Here is a 22,159-nt window from a genome sequence, read left to right as displayed (position 1 = left end):
TGGCCTATAATAAACAAAATGATTATTTGAAGTGTCTCACAGCTTGTGGGACTCATGGCTGCATAACATTATGGAGGTAAAAACTACACAGGGGCTCCAATGGCAGTCAGACCAATCCATGAAACAGAGTGTTTACTTAAGAGATGTGAGATGCAGATCCAAGCTCCAGCTGAGGAAGTCTGAGATTCAGAATGGAGGATGCTTGGAAGGGGAAGAATGCTGCTCACTTCTTCCCAAAGGGCAGGGGCTCTCCAAGGTGTGCAGTGCAGTGTCTGAGCCTCTGGTCCAAGTCAGGATAGGTAATTGCAGCTTCTCATGCAGTGGCTGTGGACAGAGGGACAGGACTCATCATGTATTTCTCAGAACTTTCTGAGAAAGGGTTGTTTTCCCTTGGTTTGGTCCCCAGTGCAGAGATGTCTCTGTGCCTCTGCAGTGCTTTCTTGTGGCTCCTGTGGAGTTCATGAGAATAAATACAAACCTTGCTATTGTGTCAGCCAGCAGTCAGACCTAATGACAATTTACTGGCCTACACACTGTTGAGCAAAGAGACTCCCTCTTAATGAAGGTCCTGCGAAATAATGGTGTACAAATAATGCATAATTACTCAAAATGATGCAGGGTCCTTTAAGATCAAGGAAGATGGTCTCAAATTATGCTTGGATTTCTTCTTCCTCAAACGACATCAACTGGTACCCCAAGGACAAAGTTCTTTCAGCCAGAGAAGCTGTTTATAAGTTTAAAAATATGTGTTTTTTATTAAAAATAGAATACTTTGGAAACACAGTAAAATAAGATTCAAAGGAATTGTTGTATGATATGTATCTGCAGTGGCATACATGTTAATAACTAGCAGTACTTGTAATCTGTATTTTTTGTGGTTAATAACACAGGACTTGTTACTCCAAATCTGCAGGTAAAAATACAGAGACCGGGAAAGAGGATGTGGCTTCCCCAAAGTCACACAATAGCTCAATTGTCAAATATGAAACACCAAAGTGGAAACACACAAACACGGAAGCCTGTTCACAAATGGGAATAAAATATGAAAAGAATGAGCAAACCTTTCTGTTCCTAGAAGAGCTAAAAGAGGAGGGTCACCTGCAGTAATTAGAAAAAAACAAAAAAATCAAACCCACCTGCAAAGTCCCTGACTGTCTACATAATTTATACCAGCTTCCCTCGAGGGAGGGGCCGATGCAGGAATCTTCCCTGACTGCTGCAGGAGATGGAAATGGGGCCACAGATAAAGTGGTTTTATTCAATAAACCAAGAAGGCTTGGGGTCTCGCTGATGGCAGAGTTGAGGTAACTGCACATAAGCTGTTTAACCGTTTCTAAACCAGTTGAGACATGGTTTCCCCACTTCACATCTATCCTGTGCCAAGTGAGCTTGGTTTTTCCCTTCTTTCTGTTTCTATCTCCCACGACACCGTATCACACTAAATTGTTATCAGGATTCTCAGGGAAGAATCAAAACTCTTCTCTCTTCAGGGAAGGAAATAAAAGGGCAGCTGCTGCTTGCAGCCCTTTCCTCAGCTCCTCTCCTGTTCCTCTATTTACTTTATTTCTTTACCTTGCAAACAGCTCCAGTGTCTTGGAGCCTGGGCTAAGCCCAGCCCTTTTGTGCCCTGCAGTCATCGCTGCATCTTTAAGGGAAAGCTGATTCCCAGGAATGCTGTGCATGCACATACCTATCTGGGCGCTGCACCACACCTGCCCACCGGGTAACCCAGGCCCGCTGGCCCTCGCAGCCACATTCCAGCCGGCAGAGCTATTACTGCTAATTGGTACCTGTCAAACAGGTCAACGAAGCTTTTGGGCCGAGTCCAAACAAGCGTGTGTTCCCACGAAATCCTAAACCAGCAAACCTTTGACCTTTCTGCAGCCCCACTGATGATTTTTACCGGGGCTGATTTAAAAGTACGATGCTATCTTTGAGGGACAGAAAAAAGTGGCAAGTTGTGGTATTATTTATTGGGATGAGGCTTTCTTGTACGTGTCAATACCTGCAGGAGAGCAGAGGATTTACCAACACGGGAGAGCAGAGAGGCAGCCCAGCAAACACGGCAGAGTTCACGTCCCCCAAGTCCCCTTAGTGGGGTGGCTTTCCAGGGCTGATCCAAAAGCAGTTTGTGGATGGTGAGGAACTAATATGCAAAACCTCCTGAGGGTGAAAAAGTTAGTGTGCAGAGTAACTCAGAGCCATCTGGGAGGCCTGGAACTGGCATTTCCTCTTCATTTCACCCTGTTCAGACTTGTTCCACAGAGCATAACAGGATCAGCTCCTGTGGAGCAGGGGGGTCTCTGCACACAGCCAGAGGCAGCAGCCTGTTCCTGTCACCCACTGGGGCTGGAAGGATGGCTGGCTTTGCCCCCCTTAGAGCTTTCTGAGCAGGCCAGAGAGAGAAAGCAACTCAGTCCAAACTGCTCCATCATAAAGTTTGATCTTCCTGGCTAATTGCATAGGAAAGACATTCCCTCATAGCATAAATGGAAAGGTGGGCTTTTTTCACTAAATATCTGTAAGATTTCATATGCTTTTACATCAAAATGCAATTAAAAAAAAAAAAGGTTTCATTGAAAAACTACAGCTATAAATCACAACATTAAGAATAGCAGAGCTATCCCTACTCTACAATGACCCCCTCCTTACAATCTCCTCGGCTTGGAGGATGAGTACTTGGGGAGAGGACCTACACATTCTCACAGTGGGTGATATGATCTGGGACACTTCTGAATCAGTGACATGACTTAGTCTCATCAGAGCTTCACCCCAGGTGTTGTGTCAGAGGCAATAGCTTAGGAAGGAGGGGAGAGTAAGCAGTATAAACCAGGTTGTTATTGGTAATAACAGAAACATGATCTGCCCAGTAAGATGGTAAGATTTCTCTGCAAAGGTTGCAGAGAGCCTCCATGGTAAACTTGATTTTGACCTGTCTCTCACCTTAGCTTTGCTCCAGTTCTGTAAACCAGACTTCACTCCAGTCTAAACCAGACTTCTGTAGATCTCTCAGATGTCATCTTAATTTTATTTTTGAATGGATAATTTTTAACATTTTAATAGGTGAATTTATTGTTTTAAATTTTGGAATAGTTGAGTTTTATTTTGGAAGTTACAAGGAGAAAGCAGTTGTTAGAGAGAGCTTTTGCAAGGCAAGCTGGCTTCTATACCTTCTTTGAAGAAGCATTTCAATTTTTTTATTTTATATAATCACAGAATGGTTTTGGTGAAAGACTATCTAGTTTGGGGCACTTTCCACTAAACCAGGTTGGCTCACAGGCCCATCCAGTCTGGCCTTGAACACTTCCACAGATGGGGCATCCACAGCCTCTCTGGGCAACCTGTTCCAGTGCCTCACCACCTCACAGGGAAGAATTTCTTCCTAATACCTAATCAAAATCAGTTTTCAGTTTAAAGCCATTCCTCTGTCTATCACTAAATGCCCTTTCAAAAGTTCCTCTCCAGTTCTCTCTTCCAGATTTAGGTACTGGAAGGCCACCTACAAGGTCTCCCCAGAGCCTGCTCTTCTTCAGGCTGAACAACCCCAAATCTCTCAGCCCATCTTCATAGAAGAAGTGCTCCAGCCCTCTGAACACCTTAATGGCATTTCTGCCACAAATGCTGCAGAATGAGGTCTGGTGCTTTTCTTTGGAGCTGGCTAGCACTTTGTGCTGATCTTGAGGAGTTTTTAGCTGACACAAAATCAGATGCTTGCAGGACTTCAGCTCAGTCCAGTACCTTCTCTAAATGATGAGGAAATGACTCAGAAACCAGAAGGAATCCTGGTATCTACATCTGAGCTAACAGGTTTCATGGAGCTGAGCACAGCTTTGGGCTCCTGCAGACCCACAGGGGCATGCACATTTCCTTCAGAAACTGGAAAATCCCCTGCAGTTCCTTCTCTTTAGCTCCTTCACAATATTCCCCTGTCCTCTCTCACACACAGAGCCTGTCAGAACCCCACAAAACTCCTCAGCAATACAGGAACTGCTCAGACACAGCATCTGGAGATCAGGGCATGGATGAGTCCCTCTCCCAAAGCCTCTTCTGCACTCTGGGGGAAGGCTGGACTGTTTGTGGCCAGCTGGCACCCACCTGCATCATCTGAATGCTCTCGTGACAGGGCCTTTCCCAAGCAAAGAGGAACCCATGGCACACAACCATTGTCAAGCCTTGACTTTAAATGGATGCTGTGAAGAGGTAGCTGGTCTGGCCCTACTTCTCCTCAGCCAGCAGCAAGAGATATCCCAAGCCTGGCAGGGAGCAAGAGGGAAGGAGAAGGGGCTATTCCAATATGGCCAGAAGAAAAGGGGAAATAATGTTTTCTCTTGTGGTTCCCAAAAGGAAGCAGCATCTTGGCAGAGGCCACCTGCCTGCCAGGCCAGCCTGTCCTCTTAAGATTCCTCTCAAAAGCTATTCAAGCAAACAGTGGTCCCTTCACAAGCTCTATTCAGCTGAATATATTTGATTTGGGATTCTTCTCCCTTTTCACCTTACAGGGAGATTATTCAGATGGCTTATCTGCTCCCAGCTCTGTGCCAGGTGGCAGCATGGACTGTCTTTCAGCTTGCAGCACTGTCACCAGCTTCCCATGCTGCATCAATCACTGCAGTGACCAGCTTCCATGGGTATCATCTTAATGTTACTGTCCACTAGGACCTGAAACCATCAATAATGATACCCATAGGTATTTTGCTTAAGATAAAAAGGGAAAATACCTTAAAAAATGACTAATGAAAGGGTGTCTGTTCAAAAGCCATCATGTGGAAACTGATAGCTGCATTACTAATACCCACCTAGAACCAGCTGGAAATAATTTTGCCAGAAATTTGCTGATTTTTCCTGTATCTCTCATTCCTGGTTTGACAAACATTTACTGAACGAAGAGCAAGGTTTCAGGAATTTGTTGCTTCACACAGGCTATTAAGATTCCTGGAGCACCTGGGCTCTCCAGGCTGCCCTGCAAGCTGGTGTTATCTGTGACAGAGCTGACTGTCCATGTCTAGGGCTGTCATGCCTGTTCTTTCTGTAGAATTATAACTTGGTTTTCTCTTTCAAAGTCATAGAAGAACTTCTGTGTCTGAAAGCCTGTTACCTTTTCCCAACTATGTATTAGGTCTGCCAGCAAACCTTATCTCTCCTCATAGCATCAATTTTACAACATATCTACAATATAGAGGATGTCCACTTTGTAATTAGCTCTTACTGGTGATTCAGCTTTTTTTTTTTTTTTTTTTTTTTTTTTTTTTTTTTTTTTTTAACAGCTGTTGAAGAGGGTTGATTGACTTGAGGGTTAAGGAAACTGGACTAGATGTTCTTATGCAGTGACCACCAGAAAATCTGACTACAACCAACCTCACATGGTCCCAAGCCACTGCTGGTGGCCACAGGGTTATGACACTATCCCATTTGTGACTCCAGCTTGAGCTAAACAGTGTTATTCACAGAGCTGGTGACACAGAAAGTTTTCTAGCTTCTATGATGTTCACAAGTGACCCATCCTGGTATTGGTACTTGATTCCTGTGTGTGATACCTAATTGGTACCAACTAGTTTAATCGAGAGGTGGTGCAAAAACTTTAAGCAGTCTTTTACACATTTCAGATTTGGAAAAGCAAATGTAACAAAAAGAAGAAAAAGTGTAACTCTTTAGAGTTACAAAACAACCTTTCTTAATTTCAGAAATAAACAAAGGATTCTCACAAATGGATGCAAAACAACTCAGAAAAAGAGATGCTTGCCTAATCAAAGCAAGCCCTGGTTAGTTCGGTGGTGTCAGTGATGCATCAGTGATGCCAATTCCTACAATTTTCTAAAGGCCACCCTCACGCATATGACAGAAGTGTGTTCTTTAAATCTCTGTTCTCATACTTCATTTGTAATTTAGGGAAGAGCTTTAGAGGGAAATACTGAGACACTGGCAGACAGATGAAACCTCTATTTTTAAAATGTCATGATTCTAAAGCACGATGCAAAGAAGGGGGTGCCACCATCTGTATGCATTCACTTCAGACTTTAAAGCAAGCCTTGAAGCTGAGGGCCTCCAGAGTGTGTTGTCATCTGCTGCAAACACAGCATGAAAGAAGCAGAAAGTAAGATAACAGGAATTGTGCATTTGTTAAAAAGAAAAAAAGAGCTCAGTTCTCAGATGCCTGGATCTTTGCTGTGGCTCAGGACACAGCAAGCCACAGAGACAGCAGCATCTCTGGCACTGCTTCTGTGCACGTACGGAGAATCTGCTGCAGCCCTGACTCTACCTACGTGTATCTTCCCATCTCCGCAAATACCTGCTGTCCACAGCACTTGCTTCACTGCCAGTATCAGAGCAAGAATTGCCTGCCAGGGCCAAGCTGCCTGTTGTCAATGTGAGCTAGCTGGGAGGAGTGCCCTCCAGCTCCCAGCCACTAATTAGCCACTAATCTCGGGCACTAGGATTCCCACACACCATGCAGGCTTCCTTTGGTGACTTTTCAATTAGCATCACAACACCCCAATCTTTGAAAGCTTTGTGTATATTTATCTTTTCTTCCAATTGTCAGGGCCAACATACATAAATTAAACCAATTTTAGAGCATCTGCATATGTATTATTTGGCAGCTATTAGCCTAAGCTGACATAGTCCTCTGCCAGCTGACAGTTAGACACACTTATATTACCTGGGTGTGACTTACTTGTATTCTTTCACAGAAAATGTGACACATCACACAAGTACTGCCTTAAAACTGGAATTCACTTCTACATGTACAGGAGAAATGTCTGCCCTTATTGCACTGATGGGTCACCTCTAGATGTAGATGATGCAGCTCTGCTGAGCAAAGGAGGACAAAAGCAGCACATCAGTCCCAGACTTAGCAGGGACTACACGCAGTGAATGTTTGGGAAGTTTAGAAGAGGAGCAGTCATGTGGCATGGGAAAAATCCTCTTCTAAAACCAGACACGAGGGTGAGGAGCCTTACTAAGCAAGTAGCAGCATTCACCTGCAAACAGACTGAATTCAACCATATAGGGCCTGATCAGTAGCTCACAAAATTAGAAGGATTCTCAGTGGACTCCATCCACGACAGGATCAGGCCTTCTAAAAAAGCAGTATAGTGCTTCAAAGGAAAAAATGATACTTGAGGCTTAGAAAGACCCAAAGCTAGAGGAAGCTGCAGAATTCTTGGGAAAGTGACTGGTCAGTAAAGTGCAGGTCAAGCAATTTCCTGGACACAAAGACAATGACTACACATACATGTAACAAAAAATTCCAATTCCTTCACGCTGCTGTCAAGGATTTTGGTTGGCTGATACAGGAATCCTGCAGCCAGGTTGCTACTGGCTACTGCTTCATTGCTGTTGAAATTTCAACTCCTGTACTGTCATACCACTCCCATCCATCTCCCAATCCGCCCAGCTCCATTGTCATTGTTACCAGACGCCAGTCACTGGACCAAGAACTGCTGCTGGGGCAATTCTCTGCATTAATAGGGGATCTCTGAGCAGAGGCATTTCAAAGCACCTTCCTCAGGCTCTAAAGATTCTCCCCATTATAGTGTGATTGGTTGTTTAAACTGAGGTAATTGGCATGTGTATAATTGGCCTTGTTGACAATGAAGATTTTCAGATATCCTTAGTCTCCCTTCCCCCTCCCTGCCCTGATGGAAGCTCTGGAACCCAAAGGGAGCAGCACAGATCAAGGGGAAATCCCTGCTTCCCATCCCCCATGTTGCAAGTGTGTTTGGAGGGCCATAGCATCAAATTTAACTTCAGGCATCTACTGTCTAAACCTTACAAAAGTGGAGTACTAACCAGCAATGGAGTCATTTCCAAACCAAAGAATGGGCATGTAGTGCAAAGGACAACTTAAATGAGTAGCATTCTTGATGACACTATCTGTTAATACACCCTCTATATGTACATCCTTCAATGAAAAGATGGTAATTTCACCTGTGGCTAATGGAATACCTTATTGCCCAGATAACTGCACATCCACACACTTCTGTGAATTCAGAAGCTTCACTGGTACTGCATGATGCTGATCCTATCTTGCACTTGTAGAGATTCACCACCACTCCAGCCACTGGAGGAGCTTAAACACACAAGAAATGGGTGCTCCCAGAGCTGCTGGTGATGGCTCATCTGCTGGCAATGCCAAGAAACATCATGTGTCCAGCCATGAGTGAGACTCTAGGAGAAAAGGGCTTTTGCTTACACTTGGAAGGCTTTAGTTCACCCTGAACAGAAGAGACTGCTTTGCGTGCGCTTTCACAATCACTTTAACTCAAAGCTAAAATTGGGTTGCTGCCAAAAGAGGTGGGCCTCTTTCCTTTTGTTGGGTCCAGCATTCCCACACTTTGGCAATGGAATTTTAAGGGGCCAAACAAACCTATGTACCTGCCTGAAAACTAACCCTATTGAAAAAAACAAACGAAATGAAAAGAGGCTTCAGGCAGATGAAAGAGCAAGGCTCCTGCTGGGACACCAGAGGGCAGAAATGCATGACCTGGGTAAGAGAGAGAAAAAGCCCCTTTGGGCAGCCACACACTCTTCTGCCCAGCTCAGCCAACCAGTGGTTATCCCAAACACAGTGATTTATTGGGGATCTCAAACAGATGTGCTTTAGTCAGCCCCACTCCAAGGAGGAGGGTAGAAGCAGGCAGTTATTCCCCCTCACCTTACAAATAAGATCCCGGGATAACTAAGGTTACAGGACCTTCTGACATATTTTTGTGTCTTGCTTTTTCACTCAAGTTGCTGCCTGCTCATCACTGTGACCTCAGGGATAGAATCACTGCTATGGGATCACTTTGCTCCACATAGTGGTACCAAGCTCAGTGCCCACCACCTGCACTTCGTACATACATTACACTGAGAAAGATTTCATCAAGAGTTATAAAACTGTGGTGAGAGAGGGCTCCACTCTGCCCAAGGTAAGATGTGTACTGGAAGCCAAATTTGATACTGCATCATCAGCTGTCCTGTGTAGATACTGGTGTCAGTTTAGGGTTATCAATGCAACATTCAAAATTCAACCTATGCTGCACCAATAGGATGAACCAATTAGCCCTGATAAATTGAGATTTTAAACGAGGTTTAAAATATCACATTTCATATGTAGTTTGTCAATTTTGTGAGTGGAACTCACCTGGAATTTTTCTCCCTCTGTAAGCTCCACTTTAAGCTTTGCTAGGGATTGAAACAAAAAAAAAAAAACAGCAAGGCTAGATTAAGAAAGGCACCTCACACTCTCTCAGGCTCTGCCTGGGAGCTCACAGGAGGACTGATGGATGCTGCCAGGCAGCAGGTTTAATGAGAAGTTAGGCACGATGATGTTTCAGGGGCTAAGAATCCACAAAGCATTCAACAGTCTGGCACATGTTTCAAAACAGGTTTCATGTTTGTCAAAACATATTCCCGGTCTGTGCAGTTTAAAAATAAATGCACTCTAAACTGGGGAACTCACTGGTTTCACTGGGAATGCAAGAGTACTTTCCAGGAGTCAGGCTGAGGCATTCAGCAAACTACCCAGCTGTATTTGGCATCAGCCTGAGATTTGGGCACGGGGTAATAAATCCCTGGCTTTGCACAAGCTCCCCATATAACCTTTGGCAAGTCTGTTGCTCAAAAACCTCACGTATAAAATGGAGAGGTGCTGCTTGCACACCTTACCTGAAAGCAGCAAAGCTCAAGAACTGTCTCAGGCAGATGGTGCCTGGGCTGAAAGAGTTTAAACAGCTTTTCTCTGATACCAAATGCCTCTGTCTTGGGGCTGGGAGCCTGCGGTGTCAGTTTGGGCTCCCTCTCACAAAGGTTTCCCGAACCTTTGAAAGTGTCCTCCTGCACCTAGTTCATTCTGGAATTACACAGATTTTAACTTAGCTTTCTCCCTGAGCATATTAACTATGGTATTGTTTATGCAGAGGGGTAACTCACACTTCCAATGGTGTTAAAGCACAGTCTGCCTTCCCCTTAAAAGTCCTAGCACTCAGAGTAAAGTTTATGGTGAAATAAAGAGCAACATACACAACTTGCCCCACCCTTCCCTGCAGGGCTATTGGTCATGTGTGGGAGCTAGAGAAAAAAGCAGTGAAGAAATGTAAATGTAAATGCTTTTCCCCTCACACCCAGACACTCCATAAAAACAAACAGCCATCTCCAGGTACTGTTTTCAAGTCAAATAGAGACAAGCAAATACTCAACACCTCTGTCCTGGAGTCAGATAAAGCTTCCTTGCTGCAGAATGCTTTCACCTTGATTCTTTTTTATAGCTAAAATTTCCTCTTACGTGGGAAAAAGGAATAGAAATAAAAATGTAAGGCAAAAGCATAGATATCGTAAATTTGTTTATTCTAAAAGATTTGGTTTCTCTACTGAAACAAAGGAGGGAAAATTTGCAGTGCAATTCCTTTACACACAGTGTCTAGGTCACGACACATTAAGAAATTTCTGCATTAAAAAAAAACATGGATGTTTTGTCTGATCATTTCTTAAACTGGGAACTAAGAGATACAAAGGTAGGGTAAAAGCAGCATAGTTTACAGGCATGTAACATTCCAAAAAGTTGGAATTACATAGTGTTCTCAATCTGCATTAAACGACAATGAAAAAATCAACAGTGAATTAGGCAGTGTAATAGTGCAGACAGGTAACAGAGTTACTGCAAACAAAAAATAAGATGTAAAGCAACTTGGAACCAACGCATCACAGTGAGGCACTGAGAGCCTGATTTCTGGGCCTGGCTATCCCACAACACACAGGCAGAACAAGATAGAGTAATTATCACATCTCCCTGGGTGTCAGGGAAGCCCTTCCAGCAGCAGAGGAAAAGCAAAATCTACTTTTGCAGCACTCTGAGTAGAGATAAAGCAGGCTTGTAGGTGCATGCAGGGCATGTGCATTGTATAAACATGGTATCACTGAGATGGCAAACCTGATAGGACAGGCTGACGAAGCAGCGGCAGGGGATCTAAACTGGGGTCTTCCCCAAGCCAAGGACTAAATGGTCTTGAAGCTCCTGAGCACTGAAGAACCAAACCTAGGCAGTAAGAAAGGCCAAAGGTTATGGCAACAAGCTGTGATGCCAAAAATGCTCCATGGAGTAATATTATACACTGCCCTTATGTTTATGAATGAAACCAGTTGGAGGCTTTCTCTGAAATACTCCTGTATTTCAAAAGAAAATACCAAAAAGTTGTAGAAAGTGACACTGCTGCACCTGTCTGTAAAGGTACTAAAGGCAGAGCTGACAAAGCTTAAACAGAAACACAGAGACACAGGGTCTGGTGACCTTTCCACAGAACAAGGCACTGCAGAGGTGCCCTGGCTCCAACACTGGTTCCTTTTGTGCCACCAGACAATCCTCTTTATCCTCTGCCCTTCAAATAAAATAACATTTGCTTGCTTCTGAGGGCATCCACAAGGAAAAATGAGCAATAGCCTAGTGACTGTCAACCGCACCTCTTATTCAGCAAATTCTGAAAGCAGCTTTTTCCACTTGCTGTGATTTTTTCAATACCTTTCTCTTTGATTATAGTATTGACCTATTTTAAGGGAAAACTACACTGATTTTAAGCAAACAGGTTGGTGAGTCCATGGCTCTGTTTCCCAAGTCCTAGTGCTAAAGTATTTCTGTGGATACTATGGGCTGCATTTACTCTAGTTCTTGAGTGTGGGAAAAGTAAACAAGCAATTGTTTATATGCCATCCTTCACCTTCTGCCTTCAGGAACACTTATGCCTATTTTAAGACAGACTGCTGGAGCAAAAAGACACATTCATCATGGCTTTTAGAAAGCTTATTGTTGCAGGGCAATACTTTAGACCTGTGGAGCCTCTCTATTTTTTTAAACTCTCAGCATACTTATAACCAATGCAAAGACATTTGAAGCTCTTGGTTTTGCCCCATGTTGATCACATCCCTATTTCAGGTTCCTTTAAAATGGTGCTCTGTTGGTCATAATGGTTCAAGGACTGACTGCTGGGAGCTGGGAGCAGCATCCCTGGTGGCAAACACAGTCCTGGCCATTCCCGCTCTGCTGTCAGAGCCTTCAGTCTGGGCCTCCATGGAACTTGGAGAACAGCAGCCCATCTCCCCCAGACACTTGCAGTACCAAGAACAACCCTGGGCTGATTTTGTACAACTGAGGGAATTCTGCCTTGTCAAGAGGAAAAGAAGGTGAGGAGGGGAGAAAAAAAAAAAAAGAAAAAAAAGGTATCAAATAAAGAGAAAAAGAGAAATATAAGATACAGGGAAAAAAAGAGAAAATGAAGTGAGGGATAAAGGAAAAAAGAGAAAAAGGAAAAATACAAAAGAGAAAAAAGGAAAAGGAGAAAAATTAAAATTTTGATAAAAAGAGAAGGAGAAAAAAAGAAAAAGAAGGAAAAAAGTAAAAATTTTTATAAAAAGTTGGCTTTAAAGTATTACTGGCAGTTAAAAATGATTTAATAATTAAAGAGAAAAAAAGATACATTTATATGTGTAGGGGGATACAATATAAGAAAATAAAGATAGTATAGAAAGTAATCTTGCCCCCTAAAGAGTTGCAGCTGGGCCAATTATCAAGGATTAGGAGCAGGCCTGGTGTTAACAGGCCCAGCTGTAGCCAATCAGCAGAGTGTTATAAAAGAGTGGATTGGGTGGTTGAGGGAACTGGAGTCAGTTGGCTGCTGTGAGGACAAGGAGGAGTCGGTGCCTGGAGGAGCTGCCTACAAGAAACATCCAGGAGGTGTGAAACTCCAGCAATATGGAACCTTTGTAATATAATTATAGTAGAACTCTTGCACTCTAATGACAACATACAGGTATTAGGACAATCTTCTTACGTTCCCTGGGAGCTGTTTACAACCAACAAAAACTAAAAGCACTTTACCTTTATCTTAAACCAGTTTGAATTAGGATGAGTCAAAATGTGTCTATGAATTTCCAATTTTGTTCTGTGATGATGCAAAGATCTTGTCAATTAATGCAAGAAGCTGGGCAAAGCTTTAGGAAGATGCACTCTCAACATTTTTCTCACTGGTCAGGTTATTTACGTTCTCTAGCACTGCCCCATAAATACAGGGCACAATTTCAATGTCAGCATAATTAATGGATTTCTTGGCTCCCATGTCACATGAAATTGTCTTTCAGAGATGTCTCAATCTTTTTTTCACACTACGGTTTTACACTATCAGCAAATTTACCATCATTAGGACACCTAACTGTATTTTCCCAGTGTTTAAAAATGGTTGTATGAATCACTAAAAAACTCTACCAGGCAGATCAAAGCATCTGCAGAAAAGCCATCATTCTATATTAAATTCTATTGAATTTGGTCCAAAACTATGAGCAATCTTCATGAAATACACTGGTGCTTACTGTCTGCTAATCAAGTTTGCACCTAATATTCCAATCAATTTTCAGGCTTTGCCACTTTCTCACCTGTATCAATGTCTCATTGTTAGTCCTGAAAGGACTGACACACTGTAAGGTGTTTTCATCATTAAAAATTACTTCTGTTTTAAGCTGGAGCAACATTGTGCGTGCCACACTGCCTCAGTGCAGTGCTGCAGATATATAAGAGAGTCATGTTATAACTCTGTCATGTTTCAGAACTGTGACATCTGCATTCAAAATGAGCAAAATAAAAATAAATAAGTCTTCTTTTTTTCCCCTTATATCTTTACATATTGCTTTCATGAATCTAAAAGAAATGCAAATCAGCGTTTCATATAGAAAGTGCCACACTCAGCTTCACACCTTACTCTGTGGCCAGGAAATGCTTGAAATTCTGTGATCCTCCACATGGCTGAGCTGCTGCTGTCATACATGATGTGGAGGTACTTGAGAGCTTGTGGTTGTTAAAAGGCTCCCAGCAGGCCTGTTTGGGGAGCACAAACTGCAGTTTCCAGCAGCATTACAGAAATCCACGAGTACTTGCCATTAATCACAAAATCTCCTATTCCAATAGGAATTTTATAGTTAATTGTGAAGCATTAAAAGTCAACTGTTACCAGGATGATGGTTAGTTAGGATCACCTTCTTGAAGCTAACAGTGCACAGCAATTCAATCTTAGAGCAGAAGAATGACCTGTTTTGGGGTATAGGGAGGTTGCACTGCAATCTTTTAAGCTTATTTTGAAGTACATGTTGGCTTCATTGAAGTCAGTTGAGGATCAAGGTCTGCACAAATTCCAATATAGTTCCATACAGAAGACTACAAAGGAAGGGCTGTAGGGAAGATTAACAGTAAATGTTGCATATCACAAAACTAGTAAGTAGGTGGTTGTCTTTGAACTTACTATGAGAGAATACATTTTATATCAACAGCCATCAGTGACAGAAAGGCACAAATAAAAATATGTGGTAATCACTGCCTACTGAAAACAGTTGTTTTCAAACATCTGCTCTCTCACTGAACTGCTTTACAACACTGTTTTGACATAAATATCTCTCCAACATCTTTTATCTCATAGACTTCTTTTAATAGTTTTCTGAAGTGTATTTTAAGTGCTTGGTGCAATTAGTAAGCCTAGTTAAGCCTTATTTGTACACTTGATTTCCTTCACCCAGTGCTGGCAAGTCCAAACGATATTCACTGCTATGGAGTGCATAGCATAAACATGAGGTAAAGCTTTTAGACTGTTGAATCCTACACTGAACCCTTACAATGCCACAAAAAAATAACAGCTACTGTGCAAAGAAGCAAGCACAGTATGAAAAAGAGCAGCCTACCATCTTAAATATTTCCTGTACCCTCCAAAGACAAGTCCTAGATTTTCAATAATGTATGGCATATTCTATTTTTGCTCTACACAGCCTTGATTCTACAGGTAGAGAGACTGGTCTGCCCAGAAATAACATTATCTGATGTTTCAATGACTAACAGATTAGTTTATAATAATCTTGTAGATCATGAAGAATGAGCATCAGGCTGGATTAAGTAGGACTTGCTTGACCTGTTCAGCTAGAGGTGGACTCTGACAATTTAATTCCAGCCTGCAATGTGAAGCAAAAGGCTCATCCAGGAAACTCTGAGCCCCATGCCTACCTTCCTAGTTAAAATAATTTTCAGGGTATATTTTTCTATATAAGCAACTCCTAACTAAATAACAGTTGTCATCTCCAACTACCTCAAATCAAGAGTTCATTACTGCATTTCCCTAACTTTGACCTTGGAACTAGTCCTAAGACAGTGAGCAGTAATTCAGTCTCCTGACTACCCCATTCTAAGAGGATCTCTCCTGAGAGCAGGCTGCTAAAGGCAGTTTTGTATTTGACCCAGTACTAGAACAACAAACTCCATTTCAGTTTGAGTTACAGCTTGGGTTTGGTCCAGGACTACAGATGGCATCAAATGCAGTTTTCTTTCTTGTAAAATCACGTATCAGCAGCATTTCTACCTTGGGGAAGGTGGCATTTTCAAAAGTGCTCATCACTGATCTTCCTCTCCTTCTTCCTATGCATTTCATATGGGAAAAATTGAGGAGGGGGATGAACACAACAACATCCAAATGTTTCTTAAAACTGAAAAATTAAAAAAGAGAAAGAGGATACCTGACTAGCGTTAATCCTATTGATGGTGCTCAAACAGGTAACCTTTTCAGGTCTCAAAGTTTCTTTCAGCATAACAACTATTTGGGAAAGAAACCTTATAACTTCTGCAGTTAACAGGGAGAGCTTCAGCAACTTAAACTGTTATAGCATTCGACCACTATTTCTTGAAAGCAGTATATAGTAATGTATTTGAGAGGCCCAATTTATTTTAAGATTGTATAGAATTATGTATTCAAAATGACAGCATCATTTGCTATGAATAAGTAACTCTGTTTCTCTTGTGTTTTATGAAGCCTTATAGCTTCCTCAAAATGTGCCATACAAAACAATTCATGCAAGCATTGCCATGAACAATGGCCTCACTGACAAATTTTAACTGGATTCACAGATTGTATGTTTCTTTCCTATGAACTGGTAAATGGACAAAGAGATTGGCTAACTAATATCTTGTGTTCAAAGAGTCATTGATCTAGGAAAAGTATTTTTCTATTTCTGTTTAGTAAAAGTGACAAATCTTAATGGGACTATGTTAAAACTGATTTATACTGATTTTTTTTTATTTGATTAGTTACTATGAACACAGATAAGGAATGATACCCAGTAATAGATATTTGTGCCTGATTGTGATCCCATAATACCACAGACTTAGCAGAGTTTGAAATCAAGCTTGATTTCAACTGCAGCAGTAGGCAAATGAAGATGAGGGTCCAGACCATAACATGTTTTATACCTACGTATATATGTATGTGTGTCTGTGTGTATACATATATATTTGGTTATACAAATATGTATTTCCATTAATATCCCTCCTACTACATTCTCCCTGAACAAGGGAAATTCCCCTGTTCAGAAGTTGGACTTGAAGATCCTTGAGCATCCCTTCCAACTCAGGATATTCTATGATTTTACAAAATCAAATGTAGAAAATGGAAAATTCCCTAAGACCTTATAAATTTGATGGGTTTGTAATAATTTAGGTAATTATCTTGCAAAGATGGCTAAGTTACATAATGGTCTACCCCACATAGTGGTACATTCTTCACACATTCAGCACGATCTGTACAGCAGAGGTTGTCAGCAGTCAAGCTGGATGCCCAGCACACAAAGCTGTTTCCAGGAGGGCCGGGGGCAGCAGGAAGAATTAATGCAGTCCTGGCCTGTCTCTGATGAACGGGGACTGAGAATGGGTGATGGCAGGTAGGAGCCTCGTTGCTACCCTTCCACTACCTGTTCTCAAACTGACCCACGGAGGTCCCCGTCCCCATCCCCGCCTTCTCCATCAGGGTCAAAGCTGCTGCCCCCACAGCCCGCTCTGGTTGTCCCTTGTAAGCCCGCTTTGGTCCTCTGGCAAAATACACAGTAGGTTGTACTGGGCTGAAGGGTGACTGATGGATCTGCAGTCCTCTCCATTCACTTCATCTCCGCATGACTGAGCCTCGATAAATGCTCCATTCCAGCTTTTCCATTCTCTTCCAGCTTTCCCCTGCTGACAAAACAGACCCTCATCACCCATCATCAACATCCCCGGTTCAGGTATCAGCTCTTAGATCTACACAGTGGGTGTCATCGCCTGGCACCACCTCATCCTGCTGCCGTGAGATGCCTTCTGCAGAAAGACATTCACCAACGTCAAATTCAGCTGGTCCCAACCGTAGTAAGATCGGGAAAAAAAGGTCAAAAAATCCCCAAACCCAAGAAAAAAAAAAATCAATCTTCCAAACTGTCCTGCGAAGGGCGACACCTCCCTGGGCATTATTCGACGGCAGCCGCAGGCCAGCGATGCCGGGCATTTCGGGCGCGGAACACCCGACAGGTGAGGCGGGCGGACCGCGGCAGGGGCCGCCTCAGCGCCACGGGCACCCTCGGCCCTGCGCCGCTCCTCGCCTCCTCAGCGCGGCCGCCCGGGCCCCTCCGTCCGCGGCGGGGCAGGAGGCGTTGTTGGACGGTGGAGCTGCCCGCCGCCCGAGCGGCGGCTCCCCTTTTCTTTTTTTTCCTTCCCTTTTCCTTTCCGTTCCCTTCCCGCCGGCGGCGGCCCCGCGGTGCCTCCCGGCGCGGGCGCGCGCTGCGTTCGTTACCTGGCGCTCGGTGGCGGCTCCTTCCTCACCTGTGCGCGCCTCTGCCAATGGCAGCGCACCTGGCGGCCGCGCCGCCCAATCAGCGCGCGGCTCGTCCCTCTCCCCGCTCCTTTAGTGAAAGAATCCAGCGCCGCTCGGGAAAGTTACCTGTGCGCGCCCGGCCCGGCCGCTCTCCCGTGCCGAGCCCCGCCGGCGCCCCAGCCCCGCCGCTCCCCACATGCCAGGGGGAGGGGGCTCTACCTGTCCTGCCTCGGCGGCTGGCTGCGGAGCCGGGAGAGGGGGGGAAGGAAAGCAGAATTACCAGTAGCTCTGGTTCTGCCGTCTCGGGCGTTCACACGCACACCTTCACCTGCACAGACCTGAAAGTCCAGTTCCGCCAGGCAGACGGAGGCACCGGGAAAAGGGGAGAGAGTTCATTGGATCAAACATGTCACAAGAGACGGACAAGTAAGTGATCGCAGGCACGCCGCTGCGCCCGCTGCGCGGGCCGGCCCGCCGGGCTGGCCGTGCTCCCCTTCGCCGGTGGCGGACGCGGACCCGCCGGGACGGCGCTTCTGCCTCTTCTCCCTCCTGCAGCGACGCCGGAGCGGGCGCACAGACACTACGGAGAGCCCGAGGACGAGGCTGCGGCTCGCGGCCCCGCACCTCGCTCTCCGCCTGACCGTGGGGCTGCGCGATTATTTGTTTAACTCCCCTTTTAGTTCAGGGTGGTTTTTTTTTTGTTTTGTTTTGTTTATTTGTTTGTGTTGTTTTGTTTTTTCCCCCCCCTCACCTCGAGGGTCGCTTTTCGTGACAGAGAGCTCCTCGCCCTGGAAGAGCGGAGCGGCCTCCGCCCGCCGAAGGCCTCGGACGTAAAGAGGTTCTTGGCTTTTGTGTTGGCGCAACAAAGGGCTTTTATCCCCAGAGGGCCGGGGACGGCCATCTTCCTCCCCTCGGCCGGGGCCGGCGGGGCAGGGGGCCCGGGCGGCGGGAGGAAGGCCCTGCCTCGGCCCAGGTGCTCCCCGGCCGCTCCATGCGGCGCCTTCTGCCTCGCCGTCCTGACCTTGTTTTCCCGGCGGGACGCCCGGGCGGGCCCGCGGGTGCCCGGAGACCGGCAGGGTTAAAAAGTAACTTTCCCAGTAGCGGGGCTGAAGGAGAAGGATGAAGAAAAGAGGGAAGCCTCCCGCTCCTGGCGGCCCCGGGCCCGCCGCAGCTCCTCTCCCGCCCGGCCTGGCGGTAGCGAGGCCGGGACAGAGCGGCGGTGCGGGGGTACTCCCGTTGTCTCCCGGGGGCGCCGGCCGTGGTGCTGTGTCCCCCTCGGGGCCCGCAGGACCGCGGTGGGCTCGGTGTCCCCGGGACGGGGAGCGCCGTCGGTGGGCGCGGAGGCCGCGGCGTGCGCCGCTCCCGCCACCGCGGCTCCGGCAGGGCCCGGTGCCGAGCGGCCCAGGCCGGGGCTGGGTTACCGACCCCCGGTTAATAACTCGCCCAGGCCATGCCGCGCTCCCGCCATGGCGGCGGGTGGCTTGGCGAGGCGCCGTGAGGCAGCCAGGCGGGAAGGCCATTTTCCCTGCTCGGGTGATTAGTGCTTCTGCAGGAGGCGGCTGGCGAGAGCTACGGGGTAAGGAAGATGGAGGGCGGGAGGTGGCTGTGTTGTTTCACTGCTGCCCTGGTGCGGGTAGGAGTGCCCCAAACACGGGTGTGATCTCGGCTACGCTTGGGGTTGCTCAGGTGCTGGCCCTGGTTGGGCTGCTCAGAGCCTTTGTGCCAGAGGAGGTGGAGAGGAGGAGCCTGAGGTTGGAGAGAGGCTTGGTGACAACCTGCCTGTCAAAGAGTGAAAGAAGGAGATTACCCGGCGAAAGAAAACAGCAGGGCTGGGTGCCCCGACAGGGATGAGACAGGATAGGACGGTTCAGAGGGGAAAGAGTAAACAAAAATATTAGGCCTGGCCTTTTCAAATATCAGCTGACAGTGGGATTGTACGAAGGTAGCTAGTGACATGAAATTGAACCGATTTGGGTAGGAGCTGAGAGTGGCATTTAGGAGTTCATTTGAGTTGGGATGGGAACTAATGCTTTAGGTGGCCAGATTAGCGCAGTAAATGATTAAAGTGCGAGGAAGGGAATAACGACAGAGCCCCGAGGGGTGCGGGTGACTGAAAGAGCAGCTGAATGAGCAGTCGTTCAGTTGAGAGGGGAACCAAATTACCTGTGGAAGAGCTGATAAGCAGTGATAGAGGGCATCCCAAAGCAATGGGCAGTTCTAGAACGGCGTGAAGGTGAAAGGGGCCTGTAAGTTACTTCCTGGCTAAGTCTAGCTGCCAGTAGTTCCAGCAGCCAGAAACTAGGCTGCGGCAGATCAAGGGCAGTTAATGGGAGTGGGAGGGGAATATGGAAAGGTGGGGGGGTCAGAAGAGCAACTTCGCTCCACAGTCGGCTTTGAATCAGAAAAACAGTGGAGAGAAACCTAGCTCATGTAAGAAACTAGGGCTGAAGTGGCTTCCTGCTGGGTCTAGGATGCTACTGAGATACTGGACTATCCTTCCTTACCAACAGCAGCAGTATGGCAAAGGTGTAAACTACTGAGGCTGGAGATTAATGGCCTTCATCCCCTGCTCTGTGTAGTGCTGCTGCTGTTACCACTGTGAGGAACTTAAGAGCAGTGCAGAGCACGCAACCTCAAGTAACAGCACTTGCTCCATTGCAGGTATGCCTGTGATCTGTTTCTGGTTAAGGTGTTTAGAGAATTTACAGGTGATAGGTAAGGGTTTGAAAAGGAAATGAAGAGTAAAGAAATCCCCTGTGCTCTCTATAGACAAGTGTAACATGAGAAGACAAATACATTTGTTTCCAGAAGAGATGACCAGATGGAATGAGATAATAGACTGGTGTGAGGAGTTTGCATGGGAGGGTTTTCAGTGGTGTTTTTTTTTTTTTCCTTTTATTTTTTCTTTTAGGTTCTAATTATATCCTATTAGAACTTAATCCAGAGAGTACATTATTCTCCTCCACATGGCCTTTCTTTTACTTAAAACTAGATCTTCCCTACAGGCAAGACTGGAGAGCGGAGCTCATTATTTTGAAGTCAGTTAATTTGTCGGAGTCATTGGATGTGTTTTTGTGGAGCTTGTGCTACTAAAGTGCTGGTGTAGAGGACTAAGCAGGGGTGGGGACATAAAAGGTGTGGAAAAATACATTCTGTGGGACTCACCTTGCTGGAGAGGTGATAGACCCTTCTGTACTACGCAGAGCTGCCTGCAGTGTCTGTCTGGGGAGCGAGCAGTGGGGACAGCTTCTGTAGTGCTTTAAGGGAGGGAGGTGGACAGGTGAAAATGCTAAAGAGCCAGGTGTTTGATTCTAATGCTAATTGAGGAGCTTGGAAGGGGAGATTATCCTTGAGATAGGTGTACTATCTCCCTGTCTTTCCCTTCAGTCTTTCTGCCTAAAGTGGGTCTTGTCTGCTTGTTTCCACAAACTCTGGGGTCAGGAGAGATAAGGCATGATTGCGCATGCGTTTTTTTAGAGGTAATACCGACTGAAGCAGGCTGTGGCCACTTGTTCCTACCTCTGTTCCAACCTTTCAGCTGTGTCAGTAGAGCTGTTGTGCAGCTAGAGAGCTGGCTCAGAGTCGATGTTATTTTTGACATCCATTTTTCATTGGTCTAGGTTCATATGCAGCAGGGCTGCAAGCAAATAGCAGCTGTTAAGAAAATAACTGTGCAAACTATAATCACTGCAGAAGGAAATGTGTCCCCCTCCTGCTCTTAGTGTTTTCTAGGTCTGTACTGCTGCTTCTGTTATTATCCAGTTTCCAGATCCTTTGAGGGGGAGGCTGAGGGACGCAGGGTGGGAAGGTGGGAGCATCCCTTTTGCAAGGTGAAAAGATTATTCTAGGGTACACTTCTGCATTTATAGGCTAAAGTTATCCTTTAGTAGTATACAAAAATGTGATAAACACAAAACTCCAGAGTCGCTGCTCTAGTGCATTAGTGGAGTAAATCAGTGAGCTTGCTACTTGAGAAACTTGACTGGGTTTTAGAAATTGACAGCGCTTCTGTGAACGAGGAGCAGCGATTGCACAACCATTTGGGATCTGTCTTGTAAATGGCACCGTTGTGTCCCTGCTGCTCCCGGAGCCGTGTGCAGGCCCCGGTGGGCTGGGACAGCAGTTGCAGGAAGGGCAGGCTGGTGGCAGGCCCCGGCACGCTGGCTGCCCCGGCTCTCTCTGCCGGCTGGCCAGCTGCCTGCCTGCCCCCTGCCAGCCTCCCGACAGCGCGGGCTGTGCAGAGCCACTCAGGGAGCTGCGGCATGCTCACACTGCCCACATAAAGGAGGCTTTGGGGCAGCCTGGCTCTGCAGCAGAGCGTGTGCTTGTAGGTAAATAACTGAGTGGAGAGGAACCCGTAGGTGGGAATGGGTTCAGACCTGTTCCCATGTGTCATGTGTCAGTGGAGGCACGTTCACATCCAGCTTGCTGCTTGGTAGTATCTGTGGCAGAAGTTGATATTGGGCTCTTCACAGGGTAATTTTGATTTACTGTTTTCTCCTCAGTATGTACATTTACTGCCTTCATAATATTTAACTTAAGCATCTAGT

General features: G+C 45.7%; 1 long non-coding RNA gene across 1 annotated transcript; it reads right to left on the bottom strand.

The window, feature by feature from the left end:
- Positions 1-15,697: 15,697 nt before the first annotated feature.
- On the bottom strand, positions 15,698-17,682 carry LOC134426524 (uncharacterized). Its single transcript, XR_010029996.1, has 2 exons — positions 17,589-17,682; positions 15,698-16,999 (listed from the first exon to the last, which is right to left on the bottom strand). It is a non-coding gene; the product is annotated as an uncharacterized LOC134426524 (long non-coding RNA).
- Positions 17,683-22,159: the final 4,477 nt, after the last annotated feature.

Source organism: Melospiza melodia, chromosome 1 (assembly GCF_035770615.1).
Source record: "Melospiza melodia melodia isolate bMelMel2 chromosome 1, bMelMel2.pri, whole genome shotgun sequence".
In the NCBI taxonomy this organism is placed as follows: Eukaryota; Metazoa; Chordata; class Aves; order Passeriformes; family Passerellidae; genus Melospiza; species Melospiza melodia.
The sequence above is the reverse complement of the archived record's forward strand: the minus strand, read 5'-3'. Positions and strand labels throughout refer to the sequence as shown.